This window comes from Capra hircus, chromosome 4, assembly GCF_001704415.2.
Source record: "Capra hircus breed San Clemente chromosome 4, ASM170441v1, whole genome shotgun sequence".
Classification (NCBI taxonomy): domain Eukaryota; kingdom Metazoa; phylum Chordata; class Mammalia; order Artiodactyla; family Bovidae; genus Capra; species Capra hircus.
In genome coordinates this window covers 118,290,444-118,310,788 of record NC_030811.1, presented here as the reverse complement: position 1 = coordinate 118,310,788, position 20,345 = coordinate 118,290,444, and positions in this window count along the sequence as shown.

The window sequence follows — 20,345 nt, the reverse complement described above, 5'->3', positions numbered from 1 at the left end:
CCTCCACTTATAGAAGCATAGTTTGTTTCCACATGCAATTTATTCACATCTTTCATGTCTATGAGATTTTTTTGCATTCTATGAATCACATTCAGAATGCTCATGCAGCTCTTTTCCTACAGTTTATTTTTATATGATTAAATAGACACAATATAAAGTTCACTATTTTAACCATTTCAATGTATAGCTCAGCAGTATCAAACGTTCACATCATGTAACACAACCACCACCACGGTCCATTTCTAGAACAGTTTGCCATCCTAAACAGAAGTTTTTTCCTCAAGGAACACATCTCAGCTCCCTGTTTCTCCCTCTCTTGACTCCACGAAGCTTCCAGACTACTATCATTCTCCATGATTCCACCCACTCTAAGTATCCACTCCATACAAATAAAATCATACAATATTTGTCATTTTGTTCCTGCCTTATTTCTTGCCCAGCACAATCTTCCCAAGATGTATCCATGTGTGCATCATAACTTCACTCTTTTAAAATATATTGCATCATATCTATCCATTCATCCATTGATGGGCAATTGTGTTACCTCCAGCCTTTGGCTCCCATAAATCATGAAACATGGTTTATCCTTTCTTGTTGTTGTTGTAGTTCTCAATCCCTTTGGTTATACACCTAGAAGTGGAATTTCTGGTTCTATGGTGTTTTGACTTTTTTCGAGAAATCACCAATATGGTGCCATTTTACCATTTTATATGGCCACTAGGAATGCAACCAAATGCCAGTTTCTCCATATCTAACCAATACATGTTATTTTCAATTACTTTTTGTTAATATTTATCCTAATGGCTATAAAGTGGTTTTCATTGTGGTTTTGACTCTCATTTCCTTAATAAATATTGATATTGCACATTTCTTTGTGTGCTTGCTGGCCATTTGTATATCTTCTTTGTAAAATGTTCATTCAATCCTTTGCCCACTTTTAGGTTGGGTGGATCTTTGTTGCTGCTCTTAAATTGTAAGAATCCTTTATATATTCTGGGTGTTAATCCCTTGGTTATACAATATACAAATATTTTCTCTATTCTGTGGCATATATTTTTCTCCTTTGACAATGTTCTTTAATGTAAAAAGTTTTCTTTTTAATTTTGATAAATTTAGTTTATCTATTTTGTTTCTTTTCTGCCTGTGTTTCAGTGTAATATTCAAGAAAATATCACCAAATCCAACATCATAAAGATTTTCATCTGTTTTCTTTGAAGAGTTTTATAGTTTCAAATTATGCTTTTAGGTTTTTGTTTCATTTTGTTCCATTAATTCTTGTATATGGTGTAAACTGGAATCTAACTTCATTCGTTTGCATACTACATAGCATTTTGGTATGAAACATTTAATATTGTTTAAACCTTAAAAGCATCCCTATATAAACATTGGCTAAAAGATATATTGAGAGTTTATAATACATTGCCACTTTTGAACCAAGAACCCAACAGATTCTCAGTTCAGTTCAGGTATTCAGTTGTGTCAGACTCTTTAGGACTCAATGGACTGCAGTGCCAGGATTCCCTGTCCATCACCAACTCCTGGAACTTGCTCAAGCTCATGTCCATGGCGCTGGTGATGCCATTCAACAATCTCATCTGCTGTTGTCCCCTTCTCCTCCTTCAATCTCTCCCAGCCTCAAAATCTTTTCCAATGAGTCAGTTCTTCACATCAGGTGACAAAAATATTGGAGCTTCAGCTTCAACATCAGTACTTCCAATGAATATTCAGCATTGATTTCCTTTAGGATCAACTGGTTTGATCTCCTTGCAGTACAAGGGACTCTCAAGAGTTGTCTCCAACACAATAGTTCAAAAGCATCAATTCTTCAGCACTCAGCTTTCTTTACAGTTCAACTCTCACGTACATACATGACTACTGGGAAAAAAAAAAAAAAAAAAAAAAAAGCTTTAACTAAATGGACCTTTGTCAGAAAAGTAATGTCTGATTTTCAATTGCTGTCTAGGTTGGTCATAGCTTTTCTTTCAAGGTGCAAGTATCTTTTAATTTCATGGCTGCAGTCATCACTTGCAGTGATTTTGGAACCCCCCAAAATAAAGTCTATCACTGTTTCTGTTTCCCCACCTATTTGCCATGAAATGATGGGACTGGATGCCATGATCTTTGTCTTTTAAAAGTTGAATTTTAAGCCAACCTTTTCAGTCTTTTCTTTCACTTTCATCAAGAGGTTCTTAGTTCTTCACTTTCTGCCATAAGTGTGGTGTCTCTGCATATCTGAGGTTATTGATATTTCTCCAAGCAAACTTGATTCCAGTTTGTGCTTCATCCAGCCCAGCATTTTACATGATGTACTCTGCATATAAGTTAAATAAACAGGGTGAAAATATACAGCCTTTTACATATTCCTTTCCAAATTTGGGAACCAGTCTGGTGTTGCTTCTTGACTTGCATACAGATTTGTCAAGAAGCAGGTCAGGTGGCCTGGTATTCCCATCAGTTGAAGAATTTTCCACAGTTTGTTCTGAGCCACACAGTCAAAGGCTTTGGCATATTCAATAAAGCAGAAGCAGATATTTTTTCTGGAACTCTCTTGCTTATTTTTAATGATCCAGCAAATGTTGGCAATTTGATCTCTGGATCCTCTGTCTTTTCTAAAACCAGATTGAACATCTGGAAGTTCCAGTTTCATGTACTGTTGAAGCCTGGCTTGGAGAATTTTGAGTATTACTTTGCTAGTGTGTGAGATGAATACAATTGTGTGGTAGTTTGAATATTCTTTGGCATTGCCTTTCTTTAGGATTGGAATGAAAACTGATATTTTCCAGTTCTGTGGCCACTGTTGAGTTTTCTGTATTTGCTGACATATTGAGTGCAGCACTTTCACAGCATCATCTTTTAAGATTTGAAATAGCTCAGCTGGAATCCTATCACCTCCACTAGCTTTGGAGTGATGTTTCCTAAGGCCCACTTGACTTCACAATCCAGAATGTCTGGCTCTAGGTGAGTGATCACACAATCATGGTTATCTGGTTCATGAAGATCTTATTATTATTATTATTTTTTTGTATAATTTTGTGTATTCTTGACATGTTTTCTTAATATCTTCTGTTTCTGTTAGGTCCATAACATTTTTTAATTTTATTGTGCCCATCTTTGCATTAAACTTTCCTTTGGTAACTCTAATTTTCTTGAAGAGATCCCTAGTCTTTCCCAATCTATTGTTTTCCTCTATTTCTTTGCACTGACCACTGAGGATGGCTTTCTTATCTCTCCTTGCTATTCTTTGAAACTCTGCATTCAGATGGGTATATCTTTCCTTTTCTCCTTTGCTTTTTGTCTCTCTTCTTTTCACAGCTATTTATAAGGCTTCTTCAGACAACCATTTTGTCTTTTTTTCATTTCTTTTTCTTGGGGATGGTCTTGATCACTGCCTCCTGTACCATGTCATGAACCTCCATCCATAGTTTTCCAGGCAGTCTGTCTATCAGAAATAATCCTTTAAATCTATTTCTCACTTCCACTGTATAATCATAAAGGACTTGATTTAGGTCATACCTGAATGGTCTAGTGGTTTTCCCTACTTTCTTCAATTTAAGTCTGAATTTGACAATATTGGTTCATGATCTGAACCATAGTCATCTTTCAGTCTTGTTTTTGCTGACCATATAGAACTTCTCCAGGCAGATCCTTTGCTGAGAAAACATTACCTTGGGAGATGCTCTATGTTGTTGCTTAGTTGCTAAGTCATTTCCGACTCCTTAGGGATATCATGGTCTGTATCCCACCAGATTCCTCTATGAGTAGGCTTTCCCAAGTAAGAACACTAGAGTGGTGTGCCACTTTCTCCTCCAGGGGATCTTCGTGAGCTGGGGATCCAATCCTTGTCTCTTCACTGGCAGGTCGATTCTTTACTACTGAGCCATCCAGGAAGCCTGCTCTATGAGGTATTTCTGTCAATAAAATACTACCACTTTATATAAAAATGTTTTACTTCAAAAGTGCTTGCATGACCCCCACGTTTTTTGCACAGACTACATCAAGATACTAAGAAACCATCAATGTATTTCACCAGTATTTACTATGCAGATAACATTTGATTTATGTCAGTGTTACGGTTCAGTAGCTAAGTCATGTCTGACTGTTTGCAACCCCATGGTCTGCAGATCACCAAGGTTCCCTGTCTTTTACTATCTCCTGGAATTTGTTCAAATTCATCTCTGCTGAGTCAATGATGCTATCTAGCCATCTATCCTCTGCTGCCTCCTTCTTCTGCCCTCAATCATTCCTAGCATCAGGGTCTTTTCCAATGAGCTGGCTCTTCTTATCAGTTGGCCAAGTATTGGAACTTTAACTTCAGCATTAGTCCTCCTAATGAATAGTCAAGGTTGATTTCCTGTAGGATTGACTGATTTGATCTTCTTCCAGTCCAATGGACTCTCAAGAGTCCTCTACAGGGCCACAATTTTGCTCTTCATTGTTCAGTACCTACTGACTTACAGAATCTTTGGATGAAGCTTGAGACCCTATATTATTTCCAGGCACTCTGATTTCATTTGTGGAAGCTTTAGAAATTGAAGTTCTATATTGAAGTTCATGTTTTGCATGCCTGAAATATCAAAGACATCTCTCACCTATTAGTATATCTTTGTGATTTACCTGGATTTCTTGTTTTTAGGCTGTATTCATGTTTTTTAAGCACTTTAGTGTTCATACATATCTTCCTACCATTCTCCAGGTTTGACTCATAGCTGTGGCTGGGCTTGGCTTCCAGTCAAATCAGGGCTAAGTGGCATGGTCAATGACCCCAGCTACTTGCCCAAGATGTGTCTAAAATTGGAGCTGCATGTAAAACTTGACTGCCAATCAATCACATAACTGAAGCAACTCCTGGAAATCATGCCTTTACTTCTTTTGACAACATTCTTTTAATGTTACAATTAATGGGAAGCAGTTAAAGCTGGGTTTATGGGAATCAAAATACAAGTTTATCTTACCTACAACAGGTGAATTAGTACCTTTGTGAGTACTCCATCATTTGGAAATGTGAATAAGAAGTGGTGGATTCATCCCAATGTATGGCAAAACCAATACAGTATTCTAAAGTAAAATAAAGTAAAAATAAAAATTTTAAAAAAAATTAAAAAAAAAGAAGCTGTGTCCTATAGTATGATACCTTCAACATAACACTCCCATCATCTGGAGAAGCTAAATTTGAAGTGATGAATAACAGAGGCTCCACTGAGAAAGCCAAAGAGAATATGGAAACTTGAATTCTTCATCCTCACAGCCCAACCTTGACTAAGGAATCAGTGTTGTAAGGTATCTAAATACTCAGTTCCCACACAGCAGGTCCTCAACAGTATTGGATGGAAACCTCATAAACCCATAGAACAGAGTTCTATGCCCTGGATATAAGCTAAACAAGCAAGGTGACAGTATACAGCCTTGACGTACTCATTTCCCAATTTGGAAATTTGAGTCAGTTATTCAATGTCAGGTTCTAACTGTTGCTTCTTGACCTGCACGCAGGTTTCTCAGGAGACAGGCAAGGTGTTCTGGTACTCTAGTCTCTAAGAATTTTGCACTGTTTGTTTTGATTCACACAGTCAAAGGCTTCAGTGTAGTCATTGAAGCAAAAATAGATGATTTTTCCGGAATCCTCTTGCTTTCTCCATGATCAAATGAATATTGGCAATTTTATCTCTGGTTCCTCTGCTTTTTCTTAAACCAGTTTGTGCATATGGACGTTCTTGGTTCACATACTGCAGAAGCCTAGCTTGACGGATTTTGAACATTGCTTTGCTAGCATGTTACGTAAGTGCAATTATACAGCAGTTTGAACATTCTTTGGCATTACCCTTCTTTAGAATTGAAATAAAAGCTGACGTTTACCCGTCATGTGGCCACTGCTGAGTCTTCCAAATATGTTGACATACTGAGAGTAACACTTTAACAGCACCATCTTTTAAGATTTTAAATAGCTCAGCAGGAATTCCATTACCTCTACTGGCTTTGTATAATACTTCCTACTGCTGCTACTGTTGCTAAGTCCCTTCAGTCGTGTCCAACTCTGTGCAACCCCATAGACGGCAGCCCACCAGGCTCCCCCGTCCCTGGGATTCTCCAGGCAAGAACACTGGAGTGGGTTGCCATTTCCTTCTCCAATGCATGAAAGTGAAAAGTGAAAGGGAAGTCACTCAGTGGTACCCTACCCTTAGCGACCCCATGGACTGCAGCCTACCAGGCTCCTCCATCCATGGGATTTTCCAGGCAAGAGTACTGGAGTGGGTTACCATTGCCCACTCCAATTATGCTTCCTAAGATCTATTTACATTTACACTCGAGGATGTCTAGCTCTTGTGAGTGACCACACCATCGTGATTATCTAGGTCATTAAGACTTTTTGCATAAAATATAAAATACATTTATGAAGATGTAGAAATGACTTTATTCAGACTAGAGCTAATAGTGATATATGCTACTCTTTGGGTCTCCCTGGAGACAGATTTCTGGATGAGGATGATTCTTCAACCAATTTGAATCCATAAATAGAAGTCAACTGGTGCCCATAACTGAAATGGTCAAACAAAGATCCTGTAGTTTCCTATGGAAGGATTTCATATGTTACAGGTGATCTAGGAAATGGCTTCAAATCCTGAGTGTTTCTGATTTTAAGAAAACTTGAGAGAATTATTCTGCTTTAAATAAGCCAATGCCTTTAGTTCAGGATAAATCACTTTTCCATTGTGTGATGTGAGATTGATGAATTTTAAAGAACTAAAAAGAATTTGTGATGCTAAATTACAAGGAAATAAAAACAGTTCTCTAATTTTATTACTTTTATTTTTTAAATTTTGTTGACTGTGCTAGGTCTTTGTGGCAGCATACAAGGGCTCCTTTTGTTGAGCTCAGGCTCTAGATCACAGGCTCAGTAGTTGAAGCATGCAGGCCTAATTGACCCTTGCCCCATCTCCGCCCTGGTATGTGGGATCTTAGTTCCCCAGCCACGGATCAAACTTGTGTCCCTTGCATTGGAAGGCAGATTCTTAAACACTGGACCACCAGGGACGTATATATATATATATATATATATATATATACCACCAGGGACAGTGTGTGTGTATATATATATGCCATAAATCTATAAGTCAGCTTAAAGTGATTCCTAAGCAGAAGTCTGAAGTAGTTAACAGTATTTAAGTATTTCTAGAGAAAAACCCTATGTGAATAGAAGCTAGGCTGCCTAAATAAAAGTTCATATATGTTAGACTAATTTTCTTTCATTAAATGATCACTTGACACGAAAATAAAATTCACGGTGACTGTGAGTATGTGTGCATGTGCACTTATACCTGAAAAATAATTGCTCTTATTAATTCAGTAGACTCACAAGCTCATATTTTCCCAATGAATTTTAAATCAAGAATTAGTTTCAAAGAATTGTTGGAAAAATGCAATTGTGACATTTCCAGAGACACTGATTCCTGAGCAATCAGTGATTTAAAAACAACAATCTCAAAGCTACAAGCAAGCTGCTGAAATGTCTTAAGGAAGAGTCAGAAAGAAATCTTCCTCAAGGAAGTTCTCTCAGGAGGAAAGCTGATTGTTCTAAACTCCATCAGATTTTTCTGAGAAAGAATCTCATGATGGTTTTAGAATTAACTTTAATACACATTAAGAGCAATAAAAAGATACATTATCAGACTCAGTAAAAGGAAACCAGTACTTTGAAAGTGGAACACAGACCTGAAACATGGTGTTTATTAATTCAGATACCAGTTCTAACACTTCTAATTTTATAACTAAGATGGAATAATAAATTTTTATAGCTTATTTTTCTAATAAGGAGTGTAATTATTATATTACAAGTATAAAATGGTTGCAATAAAGATTAGCTAAAATAAAATGTGTAAGGCCCATATAAGAAAGTGTGAGATCTTAGTGAGAATTGTTTTTCTTTTCTCAACTTCAGATTTTATCAGACATTTTATTTATATTATTATTATTATGGTGACCAAACTAATTTTGTGTTATGAATTTTAACAAAACTCCAAAGCCAAGACCCTTTTTTAATATTCAAAATTTGTTATTTCATTACCATTAGAATGAGAAGCTAATTTTACTATTCCAAACTTACTACTGAACAGAAAGATATACACTATATCAAAATGTAAATATGGAATAACTATAGTTAGCAGGATAATTCAATGTAATATTGGGAATTAGATTTTATTGATCAAAAAATATATATATATATGGACCCACAATGAAATACAAAATAAAATTGAAAGTGTAAACATGTATACTATCATGTAAGAAATGAATTGCCAGTCTAGGTTTGATACAGGATACAGGATGCTTGGGGCTGGTGCACTGGGATGACCCAGAGAGATAATATGGGGAGAGAGGTGGGAGGGGGGTTCAGGATTGTGAACTCATGTACACCCGTGGCAGATTCATGTCAATGCATGGCAAAACCAATACAGTATTGTAAAGTAAAATAAAAATAAATAAATAATGGAAAAATTAAAAAAATAATAATATTGGAAGTGTTATTTACTCACTCGTGTCCAACTCTGCAAACCCATAAACTGCAGCACACCAGGCTTCCCTGCCCTTCACCATTTCCCAGAGTTTGCTCAAACTCGTTTCCATTGAGTTGGTGATGCCATCCAACAATCTTACCCTCTGTCATTCTCTTCTCCTCCTGGCATCAATCTTTCCCAGCATCAGGGTCTTTTCCAATGAGTCAGCACTTTCCATTAGATTGCCAAAGCGTTGGAGCCTCAATGTCAACATCAGTCCTTCCAATGTATATTTAGGATTGACTTCTTTAGAAATGACTGTTTTTATCTCCTCACTGTCCAAGGGACTCTCAGGAGTCTTCTCCCACACCACAATTCAAAAGAATCAATTCTTCAGCGCTCAGCTTTATTCATGGTCCGACTCTCAGATCCATACATGATTATTGGAAAAACCATAGCTTTGACTAGATGACCTTTTTTGGCAAAATAATGTCTCTGCTTTTCAATATGCTGTCTAGGTTGGTCATAGTTTTTCTTCCAAGAAGCAAGCATCTTTTAATGTCATGGCTTGAGCCCAAGAAAATAAAGTCTCTCACTGTTTCCATTGTTTCCCATCTATTTGCCATGAACTGATAGGACCAGATGCCATGATCTTCATTTTTTGAATGTTGAGTTCTAAGCCAGCTTTTTCACTCTCCTCTTTCTCCTTCATCAAGACAGTCTTTAGTTTCTCTTGGCTTTCTGCCATAAGGGTGGTATCATCCTATCATCAGCATATCTGAGGTTATTGATATTTCTCTTGGCAATCTTGACTCCAGCTTGTGCTTCCTCCAGCCCAGTATTTTTCATGATGTACTCTGCATAGAAATTAAATAAGCAGGGTGACAATGCACAGCCTTGACGTACTCTTCCCTGAATTTGAAACCAGTTCATTATTCCATGTCTGGTTCTAATTTTTTGCTTCTTGACCTGAATACAGTCTTTGCAGCAGGAAGGAAAGTTGGTCTGGTATTCCCATCTCTTTAAACATTTTCAACAGCTTGTTGTGATCCACAGAATCAAAGGCTTTAGCATAGTCAATGAAGCAGAAGTAAATGCTTTTCTGGGATTTTCTTGCTTTTTCTATGATACAATGGATATTGACTATTTGATCTCTGGTTCCTCTGCCTTTTCTAAATACAGCTTGAATTTCTGGAAGTTCTTGGCTCATGTACTGTTGAAGCCTTGCTTGAAGAATTTTGAGAAAAGATATAAAAAATTGATATTTTGAGCTTATTGTCCACTTTATTCCAGGATACATGCATATGTGCTCAGTCCCTTCAGTCACATCCAACTCTTTGTGAGCCCATGGACTTAGCCTGCCATGCTCCTCTGTCCTTGGGGATTCTCCAGCCAAGAATACTGCAGTGTGTTATCATGCCCTTCTCCAGGGGATCTTCCCAATCCAGGGATCAAACAAGCATCTCTTATGTCTCCTGCATTGGCAAGTGGGTTCTTTACAACTAACACCACCTGGGAAGCCATTATTTCAGAGTACAGTATGTTCAATTATTTGCATTAAATATGATAATGATGACTTTTTGAGGGGTTTCACCTTCATCATGTACATTCTAGAATGATTTAGTGTATTTTAATAGCCACATTAGAATAAAAATAATGTTTGAAAGGAGAAAAATATTAAGAGTATGGCGGATTATTAATCCATGTCAGTGGATTCATATGATGAAAAAAGAGAATCAGAAAATTTTAGAAAATAATTACAAGCTGGGATCAAGATTGCCAGGAGAAATATCAATAACCTCAGATATGCAGGTGACACCGCTCTTACAGCAGAAAGTGAAGAAGAACTAAAGAGCCTCTTGATGAAATTGAAAGAGGAGAATGAAAAAGTTGGCTTAAGGCTCAACATTCAGAAAACGAAGATCATGGCATCTAGTTCCAACACTTCATGGCAAATAGACGGGGAAACAGTGGAAACAATGGCTGACTTTATTTTTTGGGGCTCCAAAATCACTGCAGGTGGTGACTGCAGCTATGAAACTAAAAGACACTTACTCCTTGGAAGGAAAGTTATGACCAACCTAGACACCATATTAAAAATCAGAGACATTACTTTGCCAACAAAGTTCTGTCTAGTCAAGGCTATGGTTTTTCCAGTGGTTATGTATGGATGTGAGAGTTGGACCATAAAGAAAGCTGAGCAGAGAAGAATTGATGCTTTTGAACTGTAGTGTTGGAGAAGACTCTTGAGAGTCTCTTGGACTGCAAGGAGATCCAACCAGTCCATTCTAAAGGAGACCAGTCCTGGGTATTCATTGGAAGGACTGATGTTGTAGCTGAAACTCCAATACCTTGGCCACCTGATGTGAAGAGCTGACTCATTGGAAAAGACCCTGATGCTGGGAAAGATTGAGGGCAGGAGGAGAAGGGGGCGATAGAGGATGAGATGGTTGGATGGCATCACTGACTTGATGGACATGGGTTTGGGTGGCCTCTAGGAGTTGGTGATGGACAAGGAGGCCTGGCATGCTGCAGTTCATGAGGTCACAAAGAGTCAGACATTAATGAGTGACTGAACTGAACTGAATTGGAATGAGGGAATTGTAATAAAAAGGAATTTTTTTCTTGTAATAAAGAAGTACATGGGCCAAAAATAAAACAATGACAAGCTGTAGAATCTAAAAAAAAAAAAAAAGAGCATTTTAAAAAACATAGACGTATATTCGTATTTATATCTAAAGTTTCTATAAATAGTGAAAAAATGATATAAATTAAAATTAAGTACATATATAATGAAGACTTCAACTGTAAAGTGTAAGGTCTAGTTCTAGACAAGGCAATGAAGAAAGGAAGAAGATGTCAATGGAGACAGGTTACCTTTATTCGGGCAAAGAGGAGCGACATTGGGTTTAAAGACCAGGCTGAGCACATGCGGGATCAGGGAGGCTTCCTATTTAAGGGGAGGTTTTGCAGAAGCCATATGGGAAGAGTAATGCAGGCGGGGCATTCTGGGTAGTCTTTAGCTAAGATGGCAGTTTCCCGATGAACAGTAGAGGTCTCAGGCCAGGGGTGGAGGGTACCCGGCTGCCAGCAGTATTGGGATGGGACTTAAAGTTCAATTTTTTCATCCCCAAAGTCAGGTGGTTCAGCAAGGGCCCTTGAGGTTGTTATCTTCTTTATCTACGTCTGAGGCCTTTGAGGTCTTTATCTCCTTTTCTAAGCCTGAGGACTCCTCCATAAAGAGAAAATTTAATAGTATACTTGAAATAAGTCATGATTCACAGAAGATCACATAACGGAAACCTAAGGAATACTTAAAAAGGCATAATAAAAGAATACTAGCAGAACACATTGGAAATGGTATTTAAAAAAAACAAGAATAGGTTGTAAGTCATTTTATCAAATAACAAAAATGTTTGGAAATGAATAGTTCAGCAAATATACAAGAACAAAGAAATGGAATGGGAAAATAGAATAAATGTACACCCGTGGTAGATTCATGTCAATGTATGGCAAAACCAATACAGTATTGTAAAGTAAAATAAAGTAAAAATAAAAATTAAAAAAACAAAAATAAAATAAAATAAAAAGAATTTAAGTAAAATAATAGCAGAGATTATGGTGGAAAATAAACCTCAAGAAGAATCAACAGATAAAAATAATGTTTTTTGCATAACTAATTTTAAAATATAAGTATAATGAATGTATGAATAAAAATAAAGGAACAAAAAGAGATTTATGTCACATTTAAATAGAATAAAATTTCAAAAGATGAGACTGTTCAATTAAAATTCAGAATGAAAATAAAGACATAGTTAAGGATATGACAGAAATTATAAAGTTAAAATAATCTGGGGCTTCTCTGGTGGGTCAGAAAATTAAAATTCTGCTTATAAGGCTGAAGACCTGAGAAGATCCCCTGAAGAAGTTTATGGTTATCCACTCCAGTATTCTTGCCTGGAGAATTCCATAATTACATTAAACTGATAAACTTGGAAATATATATTATACTCATGGACTGCAGCCCTCCAGCACCTCTGTCCATGTAATTCTCCCAGTTCACCCGCATTGCAGGTATAGTCTTTGCCAGCTGAGCCAAGAGGGAAGCCCAAGAATTCTGGAGTGGGTAGCCTATCCCTTCTCCCACAAATCTTCCTTACGTGGAACAGGGGTCTCCTGCATTGCAGATGGATTCTTTACCAACTAAGCTACCAGGGAAGGCCTTCATGAAGCGAGTATAATCTAAGTATTAAAAGCTGGTAAGGATCATGGAAGAAAAGAACATCAATTTCAATTTTAGTCATTATTGTAAATGCAAAAATTCTAAATACAATATTATCAAACCAAGTATATTGGTATATATAACATATCTTCATATATATATATATATATATATATATATATATGTTTAATAGTTGCATGCATGCTCAGTAACTCAGTCATATCTGACTCTGTGCAGTCCTGTGGACTATAGCCTGCCAGGTTCCTCTGTCCATGGGAATTCCCAGGGAAGCACACTGGAGTGGGTTGTCATTTCCTTCTCCCTACCCAGAGACCAAACCCAGGACTCCTGCCTTGCAGGTGGATTCTTTGTCGTCTGAGCCACCAGGGAATCCCTTGTATGTAGTTAATTATGTACTATAATCATACATGTGGATTAAAAATAAAATAGGTTTGCACTATTCCAAGTCCTGACCCTGAGAACATTTCCCTCACCACTGTCCAGGGATTCCCAGAGAGGGCCAGTACTGCTGCAACTGTCCTCAATCAGGTGGTACCTGCACATCATGTAGGTGCATCCATAATTCTGACTCAAGTCTGTTTTCCTCTTTCAGCTGCTTATGTGGAGCTCCCCATGAGGCCCCAGGTGAAGCTGGAGATAAAAGACAATGTAATAGGAGGGGCACGATGGGCCTCTGGGCCACTTCTTCACATGGCTTTCTTGTGCCTTCAGGGTCTAATCAAGCCTGATTTGTAAATACTACTTCCATTTTGTGATAGAGACCTGTTATCATCCCTAAATTTATGGCCTGTTGGGTCAGATAACATCTAGCTTGTGATGGTCAGCTGAGTCATGTAGTCACCTGGTGGCTCTACTAAGACTCAGTAAATAGCAGCCAAGAGCTAGTCCTCAAAATGAGAGCAGTGGAGAATGGGGTTTTGACTCAATTCCCATGGGCCTGAGCTGTGATTTACATATAGGGACCTGACAAAAGCTCCTAACAGCATCCACAGGATGGGTTCTGGGACCTAGTGGATCCACTGTGAGATACACCTGAACTAAAATTTATTAATCATCTGATTTCATAAACTTTACTTTGATTGTAAGTTGGTGACATTTTTAATCTCCTGGACTCAGTGTCAATTCAGAGCTAGTGTCTGGTGGTACTGGCGAGTCTGATTATTTCCTTTTCCCCAATGCTGTACTTAGTTACTCTAGTAAAAGGCCATAGGTCTATTTGGGAAGGATGGGGGAAAAAAAAAAAAAAAAACACTGTAAATTTTCAGTAGTGTGCTTGATTTCTTCCTCAAGGGGACTTGGCCTCCTTTTTATTCATGAGACTATAAACTGACTCAAGTCTAAGAATTAACTGAAAGATCATGCCTCTCTGTTTTTATGATTCATTCAGGTTAGACTTTTGCTTTTATGACCTAGAATTTTTTGGTTTACGCAGATCAGGTTAACAATTTAGTAGGCTTCCTATCTATTTCTCTTTAGGAACACCATAATCAACTAGACATCATAAGTTTTTGGAAGTCAGACTATACTGATTACTGCTTCAACTCTGCTCCCCATTGTGATAGCCACGGTTTGATGCCTTGGGTGGTTGGGTGTCACAGTTGGTTTCTGCCACTCTGAGAATCTATTACTCCTGGTACATTTATGGCAAACAAATAAGCCACAGTAGTTCCCCACTGTGTTCTGTCCTACAGAGAAGAGTGATTATGGAGTTCTTCAAAAGTGCTTGGGCTCCCAGCAAATTTATCTCTCACAATTGTGTTGAAAGGTCTGTCTTCTAGACCCTCTCAGGGTGGATGAACAGGTCTCTTATGACAAATCCACTCTAAGATCTTCATTTCCAAAAGCCTCTGAATCCAGATCCCTTCTGCAGTAAACCGAGGCAACTCTGGCGTTTCCAATTCACTGAACATCACCTTTTGGCCATATTTCTGTCAACCAGCAAACTAAACTAGAACCCTCTTTAAGTGTTAACAAAAGTGCATATACCCAACACACAGTGAAACTAAACAAACTGAAATGTAGGAGTTTGGAGCAGATAAAGTTTTATTTCAGGGCCATGCAAGGAGACAAATGGGTCATGCTCTAAAAACCCCAAACTCTCTGGAGTGTTTTGGCAAAACACTTTTTAAAGGCCCAGTGGTGGTGGTGGGAGGGTCATATTATAAGGCATGTGATCAGATTGTGCACAATTCTCTGACTGTCTGATGATGAGGGGACAGGGTTGTATCACAGAGGTTAGCATTATCAGTTTTTGTTTTTTTTTTTTCCCAGTAGTCATGTATGGATGTGAGAGTTGGACTATGAAGAAGGCTGAGTGCTGAAGAATTGATGCTTTTGAACTGTGGTGTTGGAGAAGACTCTTGATAGTCCCTTGGGCTGCAAGGAGATCCAACCAGTCCATTCTGAAGGAGATCAACCCTGGGATTTCTTTGGAAGGAATGATGCTAAAGCTGAAACTCCAGTACTTTGGCCACCTCATGCGAAGAGTTAACTCATTGGAAAAGACTCTGATGCTGGGAGGGATTGGGGTCAGGAGGAGAAGAGGACGACCGAGGATGAGATGGCTGGATGGCATCACTGACTCGATGGACGTGAGTCTGAGTGAACTCCGGGAGTTGGTGATGGACAGAGAGGCCTGGCATGCTGCAGTTCATGGGATTGCAAAGAGTCGGACAGGGCTGAGCGACTGAACTGAACTGAGCATTACCAGTTTTAGACTCCAGGAGGCCTGGGTCTATGTGCTCCAGGTCATCAAGTAGTTAACATCTTCAATTTGCGGGAAAGCTGAGAGTTTTTTCCATCTGTAAAACAACTCAGGAAATGTACATCAAATGTTATTAACTAAGGATTTCATAGAGGACTTAAAGCAGAGAATGTGGGGGATGGCCTCTTCTAGGAAGACTCTATGGGGTCTTGCATTTATATAAAATGAATATTAAATTCAGTCTCCACTGAGTAGGCCCATGTACAGACTTCTGGCTTGACCTGACCGTATGTTCCTTTCACAAGTAACCTTTCACAAGTAACCCTCACCCTTGTGAACATTAAAAAACAGTCCCAACTTAAATGTTGAGAGCTGTTTTACTTGGTGGGAATTTTTAGGATTTCAAGTCCAGGAGACAGTATCTCAAGTGACTGGAGAGAACTGGTCTGATGTAGTGAGGTGAGAAGACAGGATATATAGCAGTTTTGCAACAAAGGGCAGGTAGTCTGAACATTTAAAGGTTATTATAAATAAAATGAGAACCAGATCTCTTGACTCAAAGAATTTAGCATTTTTCTATGTATGGGAAGATGCAAGAGTCTAGGCTCACTGAAATCATTTATTCAATATGCACTTCAGCTATGGGGGGCCAGTTTTCTGTGTTTTCACATCCTGAGTTTCCTCAAATCTCATTGTATAGAGTGGCTTCAGTCTGAGGGCTGCTGGAGGCAAGTATTCTTTCCTTCCTAAGTTTCCTCAGGACTCACCTGCTCACATAGAGGGCTTCAGAGATGCAATCACTAATAACTGTGAAATCCTTAATTTATTTAGTTATGGCAGGAAATATTGCATTTATCAATATTCATCTCATATTCCCCAGATTTCTATCTAGAAACTAGAGAATTCAAGTAGCTATTTTGGAGTATAACACATCCCCTCATTTTCCTTCCATATAGGAGCCTGTGGGTATTGAGTCTAGTTAAATGTGCAACAGAAGAGGAGTGGTGGGAGTGGGCATCCTAAGGAGACTCAGCAGTGTCTTGCACATGAGGGTTGCCTTCCAATGGAGATAGAGAGGAGTGGCAGAGATCACTGGAGTAGCATTGGGATACTTCTTCCTTTGACAAAGAATATAACTTAGCAGGACCCCATGGGGCCTTGAGTAGGGAGAAATACATCCTCACCCATATCCTCTGATTTAGTATCTCTCTAAAGTACCCAGATAATAGTATTTATTACTATTTGGAATGCACATTTGGATTTCAATGCACATTTCCTGAGTCCCTCCCCCCCAAGGTAGTGAAATCTTTCTCCCTCAACTTTATTGAAATGCAATTGATGTAAAGAACAATAGAAAAAAGGTCGTCAGAATCCAGATATCCACAATGGTATGATCACTCATCTTGAGCCAAGGGTCCTTGAGTGCTAAGTAAAGTAGGCCTTAGGATGCATCACTATGAACAAAGCTGGTGGAGGTGATGGAATTACAGCTGAGCTATTCAAAATCTTAAAAGATTATCCTGTGAAAGTGTCAATATGATGTTGTGAAAGCACTTAATATGCCAGCAAATTTGGAAAAATCAGCAGTGGCCATAGGACTGGAAAAGGTCCCAAAGAAAAGCAATGCAAAAGAATATTCAACTACTGCACAATAACACTCATCTCACACACTAGCAAAGTAGTGCTCAAAATTCACCAGGCTAGGCTTCAATGGTACAGGAAATGAGAAATGAGAAATTCCAGATGTTCAAACAACTTTTAGAAAAAGCAGAGAAACCAGAGATCAAATTGCCAACATCCATTGGATCATAGAAAAAGCAAGACAATTTCAGAAAAACATCTATTTCTGCTTCACTGACTTTCTGCTTCCAAAGCCTTTTATTGTGTGGATCACAACAAACTGGAAAATTCTTCAAGAGATGGGAATACAAGAGAAATCTGTGCAGATCAGGAAGCAACAATTAGAATCAGACGTGGAACAATGGACTGTTTCCAAATTGGGTAAGTAGTCTGTCAAGGTTGTACATTGTCACACTGCTTATTTAACTCATATACAGAATACATCATGAAAAATGCCAGGCTGGATGAAGGACAAGCTGAAATCAAGATTAATGAGAGAAATATCAATAACCTCAGATATGCAGATGACACCACACTTACGGCAGAAAGCAAAGAGCCTCTTCATGAAGGTGAAAGGGGAGAGTGAAAAAGTTTATTTAAAATTCAACATTCAAAAAATGAAGATGATAGGCATCCAGTACCATCTCTTCATGGCAAATAAGTGGGGAAATAATGGAAACAGTGACAGACTTTATTTTGGGGGGCTTGAAAATCACTGCAGATGCTGACTGCAGCCATGAAATTAAAAGATGCTTGCTCCTTGGAAGGAAAGCAACGACAAGGCTAGACAGTATATTCAAAAGCAGAGACACTGCTTTGCACCAAAGTCCGTTTAGTCAATGCTATGGTTTTTCCATTTGTCATGTATGGATGTGAGACTTGGGCCATGAAGAAGGCTGAGTGCTGAAGAATAGATGCATTTGAACTGCGGTGTTGGAGAAGACTTTGGAAAGTCCCTTGGACTCTAAGGATATGAAACCCATCAATCATAAAGGAAATTAATCCTGACCATTCATTGGAAGGGCTGATGCTGGAGCTGAAGCTCCAATACTTTGGCCACCTGATGCAAAGAGCGGATTCCTTACAAAAGGCCTTGATGCTAGGAAAGATTGAAGGAAGGAAGAGATGGGGGAATCAGAGGATGAGATGGTTGGATGGTATCACCGAGTCAATGGATGTTAATTTGAGGAAGCTCTGGGAGTTGGTGAAGAACAGGGAAGCCTGGCATGCTGCAGTCCATAGGATCGCAAAGTCAGACAGTTCTGAGCAACTGAACACAAAGGCAATTTTACATAAAACATTAGTAAGTTTAAGGTGTACACATGATAAAATGTGACACACATACACACACACAGAGACATATATACTGTGAAATAATTGCTACAATAGTACTTGTATCACCTCACATGATGACTATTTCTGTGCATGTGGTGATAAGATTTAAGACCAGCTCTCTTACCATCCTGAGTAGCTCTGCAGATATTAAAAAAAAAAAAAAAAAAAAAAAAACTTCCTCCCCACAAATGGGAGATGTTAACTACTCAATGATTATGAGCAAGCAGCTCTAGGCCTCTTGAAGCCTAAGGAATGATAATGTTAATCCTTCTGACACTATCCTGTTCCCAATCAGAAAATTGGGCACAAGCTGATCACAGACACTGTGTCCTTCTTGGCTTTTATAAGCAATTTACTAAATCCTTTGGTGAGTTTGAGGCTTTTTAGGACATAAGCCTCATGTCTCCTTGCATGGCCTTGCAACAAATCTTTCTCTTCTCCAGACCTTGATGTTTCAGTTTGTTTGGCTTCACTATAAGTCATGCACACAAATGTGTTAAAAGAAGAGTCACCAGAATCCAGGGGCTCAGTGTGCTGAGCTTCAACATAGTCTTCCCACACATTGCATTCTAATTTACAGTGTCATATTCTCCCCACTCATTGCCCTCACTTTAAGAATGGATGCCCTGCAAGGGTGGGAGTTCAACTTGCTTTGAAATTCAGCTATTCATTGGTGAGAGTTGGCTTTTGATTTTCAGTAATTGCAGTCCTGCAGCTGCAAAAGATAACAATCTCCTATGTTTCACAGAGAATCTCTGAGGTCCTCTCTGTGGCTCTTGAGCTGGGAAACTGAATTCCTCAGCTCACTTTCTTCTTGTACTACTTTGCCCAGAGATATTAGGAGCAACCAGCCAATATTACTGTATTTGTTAGTTTATTTATTTATTTCAGAAAGACTCATATGTATTAGATAGAGTCGCTCAGTTCTGTGCTTCTTACAAGTGGTTGATTAGGAGAAAATGTGATTGCTTTGTGTATCTGTATTGCTAGAATACATCCACGGACTATTAGAGTTATCTTTTCTATTTGAAGAAGAATTATTAATATCTTTAAACCTACTCTGTTTGGAGGATATATTCCACAAATTTGGAAGCTAATTCAGGAAATTCAATATTCTGTTCCTCTAGACTCACCTTTCAGTATCAAGCATCTGTACTTGTCAGAATTCTCCACATATATACATTTTTTTGCTTTCCGTTTCTCTAATAATTGTTTGTATGTGAACTCTGTCCCTTGACATGGGATATTCTCACATCTTCACGGGGAAAATAAACCTGAAGTTTATCCATTTTTCCACCACTGTGAAGTATATTATCTATAATTATATACTTTCAAGATTAAAAATTGCCTGTCAACCCTACAATGTTGACCATGAAAAGAATAACTGCAACAAAAATCCCATTCTGAATAAAGAGCTGAAAACAGAGGAACCTGTGGCTGTTGAAAATACTGCTAGTCTGGAAGAGAGAAAACATAATATCTGACAGGAGACCCAATGCTTCAGGATTGAGGCTGGGAGACTCTGGCTTTCTGGGAAGAACACTCTATCCATGGTCTAGGTTCACAGTCTACACTCACATCTCTATTGGACTTCACAGCAAAGTATTCTTCTGTGAGGCTATCCAGGTTTCATGCCAAGTTCTGCTTGTGTGGCTTCAACAGAAATCAACTTTCTCTAAATCTAAACATCATTGCCGACAGGGCTTTGTGTGTATGTGATTGCTTTTAATCTCCTAATTCATTTTCTTAAGAATCAACTTGCTTCTCATCTGTTTCAGGTCAATTTCATGTGTAAATAATCAGAACTCAAGATTACTTGGAGACCTCCTTGTTTGTTCCTTTGCAGCCTCGATTTCCCAAGGATTGAATGCTTCAAAATGAGGGGAATATCAACAATAAGCTATTCAGTTCCGTTTCTGCTTCTTTTTATAATACTGACACTTTCTTTTCCACTATTCCT